Below are 6,063 nucleotides of genomic sequence, written 5' to 3'. Positions count from 1 at the left end.
GAAGCCCGTGGAGATGACGCTTGAAGCCTGAGGGAGCAAGATGGAGGCGAAATAGGAGAGCTCGTGCTTTGGTGGGTGGGGTCAGAGGTGGAGCCTCGAGGGTAGAGGAGCATGGTGGGTTGGGTCAGAGCGGAGGCAGGTGGGGTCATGCGACTCAGGCCGCTAATGGCAGAAAAATAGGCTGGCATCGACTGATGCTCGAGAGAGAGGGAAGGGGGGATAGGGTTGCAGAGAAGGGGGAAAACGGTCTGGCCGAGCTCGAAACGATACGAGCGTGAGGGCGGTGAAAGGGAGGGCAAATGGGGCAACCGAAGGTGGTGGTGCACGGCGATGAGAGAGAGGGAGAGAGAGAGGTACAGTCGAGGCTCGCTATGCCTGATGCTCGAGAGAGAAGGAGGGGGATAGGCGTGATGGGCGTTGCGGAAATGGATGGAGGAAATGGCCGCAGCGGGTGAGTGTCGATGTTGAGGGAGCTCGTATAGTTGGGACTCAGATTGTTGATGGGAAACAATAGCTCAGATTTGCATTGACATCGATCATCAAAGCTAATGGGCGAGGCTGCAAAATGGGAGACAAACAGGGTTGGCCGGAAAAAGGGGAGGTGAGTTAGGCTGGCGCTGATGGGGAGAGGCGGAGTGCCCTTCACGATACTGGATCGACCTTTGCAGCAGCGAGATGCAGATTTTCTCCAATGGTTGATGGGGTGCTCGGCCTTTGGCGCAGCTCTAGAAGTGCTCTTCCTCCGGACATGCTCAGCCTCCAGCGAGGTTGAGAGAGAGAGAGAGAGAGAGAGAGAGAGAGAGAGAGAGAGAGAGAGAGAGAGAGAGAGTTGGCGCATTTGTAGAGTCCAGGGGCAAAGCTGGGGATCACCGTGGAAGAGTTGTGGGACGCCCAGGAACCACTGCTCTCCCCTACACAGAAGCTCGACTCCTGCTTTGAGATCATCCCCGTCTCTTCATTCCCACGTTCCACCTTGTCTCAGAGTATCCCCACCAACAACACTCATTTGCTTTGCCTTTTTCTCTTGATCTTTTGCTTAATTCTTTGAAAATATTTTGTGGGTTTTCAGTTTTATATGGATTTCTTGTGTTAGTTTGTTGTGGGGACTCTTGATTTTAATGGAAAAAGGTTGCTTCTTGTGGAAATTGAGGCTTTTTACTTGATGGGTTTTTAGTAATTGAGATCGATTCGGATGCGAGCTTTGCAGAGGCGGTGGAGATCTTGTTGAAACACAAGATTCTGAGCGCTCCGGTGAGAAACGTGGAAGCCGATGACGGCGCGAGCTGGATCGACCGGTACATTGGCATCGTCCAGTTTGCGGCCATTTCTGTTTGGCTTCTGCATCAGGTTAGAGCTCCCAAACTGTTACAATTACGTAGTTGGTACATCCTCTTGCAGACCAAAATGGTGGTGGTTTGGTTAAAATGATGATGAACCTTACAGATTTGATACCCCAATGCAGCTAGAAGCTAATTTATCTAAAATATCTAGGAGAATGTAGGAAATTGAAGGAAAAACAGGAAATTAACTGGAAATTCAATAAATCTGAAAATTAAACGGTAATCTCAAACTCAACTCTGATCCTGATATTCTTCCCCTCATCTTTATGTAGATGATATATTACAATCTTGATGATTCAAGATTCCTATCTTAATAAACACCCAAATCAGGAAGCATCATACTTCTATAACAATCCAAACTGTAAAATGGATCCCAAAACGATCCGATAATCTAATATAAAGACCCAAATAGCAAAATACTCTTAAGAACACCAAATGAATCCAAATGGACCCAATAGACGTAGGTTGCGACCCGCTTGTGCTCTATGAATTTCATAGAAAAATGAATACCAACGTGCTTAAGTATGGGCTAAGAAGTTTGGATGTGCATTGTTCTCCTGTTGGTTTGCCCCTGAGGACTGAACATCGGAAATAGCTCTTGGAATTGTATGGAGTATGTATCTCACTTTGTATTTAAGATAATATGGTACATCATTGTGACTCACCAATTTAACGGGAATTTAACTTCTAAGGGCTTTAACCGCTGGGAGTTCAGAGTTCTTAGCAAGTTTTGGGTTGTTCTAGTGGGAAGTAGAACATAAAATTGGGATAAAGGAAGTTTAATTAGTGACAACCTGTCTGCATAGTTGAGAACTGTAAAATGGAATGGTCTTTGAATGGAAATAATGTGTTGCAAATGAAATTTGATTAAAAATGCTAAAAATAAAAGCTGCCTCTTTTAGCATAGCAAGTAAATTTTTTTATTTGAACATGCGGTTGTGATCAAACTCCTCTGTATATGCCTTTAGGCCACTAACACATATGCAACATGGGCACAGATGTGTTAGCGTCATGCACATTCCATGTCATATTAACTGTAGTCCATAGCGAGGTACTTGTGTTTGTGAGTAGACATCAGGGAGTCATAACATCTAAGTGGACATGCTCATTTGTGCAATATAATGCATGCTTAGTGAACCATAACACCCAAGTGCATGGTCATACAGGCCCGACCATGCCGCACTCTATCGCCTGGTCTATAACTGGGCTAGGCCAGATAGCAGGCTCTAGCCTAGAAGGCCTACCAATCACCCAGTTATTCACAATGTGGAATCCATGAAAATTGTGGTTCTTAATATAATATTTAGGTAATCATCAATCCTTATCACTTGAAAAGAATAACAAGGCATCAACTCTATTTGTTAAAGGTGTCACAGTCAGTCTTGATCTGCAGCCAGAATTTTTTTTCCTTTTTCTTTGGAATAAGAGCGATTGTAAGTATGGCAGACAGATCCAGCGTGGCTAGGTCTTTGATTCTAAGGGCGGTTTCTCCATGTAAATATAAAAAAAAAGACTGAGGGGATAACCCATGTGAGATTCGAACTCGAGACCTCCTTGATTATGATAGTGCAACACTGCAACCTAACCATCCAGCTATATTCATTCTACCTCCAGCTGCAACCTTCATTCTTTTATGATAGCCTAAGAAAGCCTTTTAGTCCATTTCGGTTGTGTCCATATTGACATTGAAGAAAATATTTACGATTTGAAACATGGTTGACATGTTTCTTGGTAGGAAGTCGGTATGCTTTTTTCATGGTTGTTTCTGTTGGATTTTTTATGTGATCTAAGGGTCAGTTTGCAGGTCAGAGAAACTAATTCCTCAAGGAAAATATATCTGTGACGACTTTAATTCCTTCCATTTCTTTTCTGCAAGGATTGCAAATCCCCTTGTTTGTTATATGGATAAGATAGTGTTTGCCAGTGCACCACAGAAAATCCTTTCAGAGCATTACTCATTTAGATTAAAAAATGGATCTTTGAATATCTAAATCCAACTCATGAATATGTGGATCCATTTACCTACTTACTACTAAGGCTGAAACGGATAATATATAGTTGGATATTCCATCTGAACCTGACATGTTAATTCTGGATTTGGATCCTTGATGTAAGACCTAGATGTGAATTCAGATCATATTGGATTTGCTGAATAGGGTTCATTTTGGATTTGGATCAAACTTGAAGCAATATTTTAGGTCAGAACTAGTTTGATCTAGTATTACCACATACATTTCAAATCCGGTTCTAATCCTGCCGAATCCAGTATTACCACATATATTTCAAATCCAGATTCAACCGTGTCTCATCAGAACTAGATTTGGATTAATAACTACTCTTTGCATCTTAGATTGAGATGAGGGTCTAGCAAGACTCAACCCCTACCCAATCTGTTTGTGCCATTATTACTTACCTGTCATATATATGGGTCGAGCATGTCAAATATGGGTTGGGTGCACCATGGACCTGATTCTCTCTCAGTTTAAGCTGAGGTCGGTTAGCAACCTACCCGGTTGGTAGTTGAACCAAATAAAAACTGTGTATAGACCTAAACTTGATTGTAACCCAAACCCTCATTGAGACTTATGAACTTGGCCCTAACCATCCCACTGGAACCACTAGTTCACATTTTCAAGCATATGAAGGCCTTCAAAATGGGAACCACAGCAAAATATGGGTCAGGTATGAATGGAGGGAGGATCAGGTGCAATGTGATTGCACACTTTTTAGTGTGTTGCTGCATATTTTTTTTTGGCATGAGTGCAAAATTCCATTTTTTCTTTCACACGCATGTATAGAACTGCAGAGGGAGAGGGGTTAGTGGTTGTGGTAACTGGGTGATATTGCTAATGTCACCCAGCGTTAACATTCCCTGTAGATGCATGAAGAACATTCGATATTGTTTGGAGAGAAAAAAGAGAGACGTTTTTATTTATTAGAGAAAAAAGTACAAACAGGGAACAAGACTAAGGTAATATTAGCATGGAAATGCCAGCAAAGATTCCAGATCCATTTGTAACTAAATAACTCTACTTCCTATTCAATTGCAATTCCAAAAACTTCCCAACTACAGCACTCTGCAGAACGTCCCCCATTGCCCATCCACCTGATTTCCTGTGTTCCTCGTTGCAGGCTCTAACCATCCTAGGGAAGCGCTTCATAAATAGCCTAAATGTTCCCCAAGGGATAATATAGATGTCCTACGTGTTCCACAAAGGACAATATAGATGGCTTATATGTTCCTCAAAAGTAGCTATGCAGATCTTGAATGGAAAGCATACAATGATTCTTTGAGAAGGCTCTTATTGGGAGACAATCTTTTAGTAAGGCTTAAGGTAAACAATCTCTATCATGAGTAAAATTACAAAACTACCTTCCAAAAAAATGTTGCTTTGAAACATCACGCTCTCGACCCCCGTTTTACGGGCAGGGGCACTGCTCCTTCAACCCCCGTCAATTAATGTGAAGTGGGATCCATGAAAATTAAGGATTCATATCAAGGTAGAAATTAGGCTCTACGGTCTAACAAAGATGACATCAGATGATCCATCATAGCAATAAAGCGCTCAAGTAATGAGTGAAAATCGATTGATAATAAAGTACAACTATTGCAATAATATTTTTGTTTATGTAATATGAAAGTACGAGTCTTGTGACATGTTATTAATTGCAATATATTTAATATTTTGCATTGTTCTTATGAGAGTTGATGTTTGATGATGTTTTATATAGGGGTGTTAACAGGTTGGGTTTACTCGAACCAGGCCCTAGTATGATGATAAATAAGAGGATTCGATTAAGACCTGGGTCCATACTTGAAATGCCGGTTAATATATAGGCCCGGGTATATTTTGTGAAATTTTATACCAGACCCAAACTCGACCTGAGTTTCGATTAAGACCCGCAAATTTTCAATGTAAAAATGATAAAAAATATGGTTTTATCGGGTATGGTCCAGGTCTGATTCATGTAGTTCTTATCGAGTCCAGGTATGGTTTTTCTTATAGTGGACCCGATTAGACCCAGGTTCAGACCGGATAGCATACCCAAAAATTGGGTCCAAGTCTGGTTCTACCTGGGTCTAAACCAAACCCGTTGACACCCCTAATCTTATGTAGCTCGTAGAGATATAAATGCTTCATATGGGATTTTATGATTGTATTTTGTGCAATTCATCATTGTTTAACGTGTCAAGCTTTTTTAGAATTTTTGCTACATTTTTCATGATTTATTTAATTTTTTTTATTAAAAATTACTATTTTTTTATGATACCTATCTTATTTTGGACCCAACCTATGCGAATAAAGATAGGATACTTGCAACCTTGATTTAAAACCTTCCCCACAAGACATATCTCATACATATGTTGGAAATGCATGACTCTATACCAGCTTTTATCTTTTCTTGATTACAAAGACAAAAATAGTACATCCCTCTCCTTGTTTATCTTTGTGCAAAGGGGTTTTATTTTTCTCTTTCCTTTGAAGCAAGCAGTGGAAGTTGATGATGCCAATATGCAGCATAAATCTGATGATTTCCGACAAAAACAATGTGGTAAAAGTTTACTAATGGTTTTTCTTTTCCCATTTCGTTTTTTCCAAAATGTGACATTGGCAGGAACATACAAGAGACCTTCGAGCTTCGACCCATCACACCAGCTCAAGTTACTTCAGTCAACATGGTTATACAAAAATCCAGGCCCAAGACCGAAAAGGTGTTGAAA

This window comes from Nuphar pumila, chromosome 7 (genome assembly GCF_984573655.1).
Source record: "Nuphar pumila chromosome 7, dmNupPumi1.hap1.1, whole genome shotgun sequence".
NCBI classification, from domain to species: domain Eukaryota; kingdom Viridiplantae; phylum Streptophyta; class Magnoliopsida; order Nymphaeales; family Nymphaeaceae; genus Nuphar; species Nuphar pumila.
Note: the sequence above shows the minus strand (reverse complement) of the source record.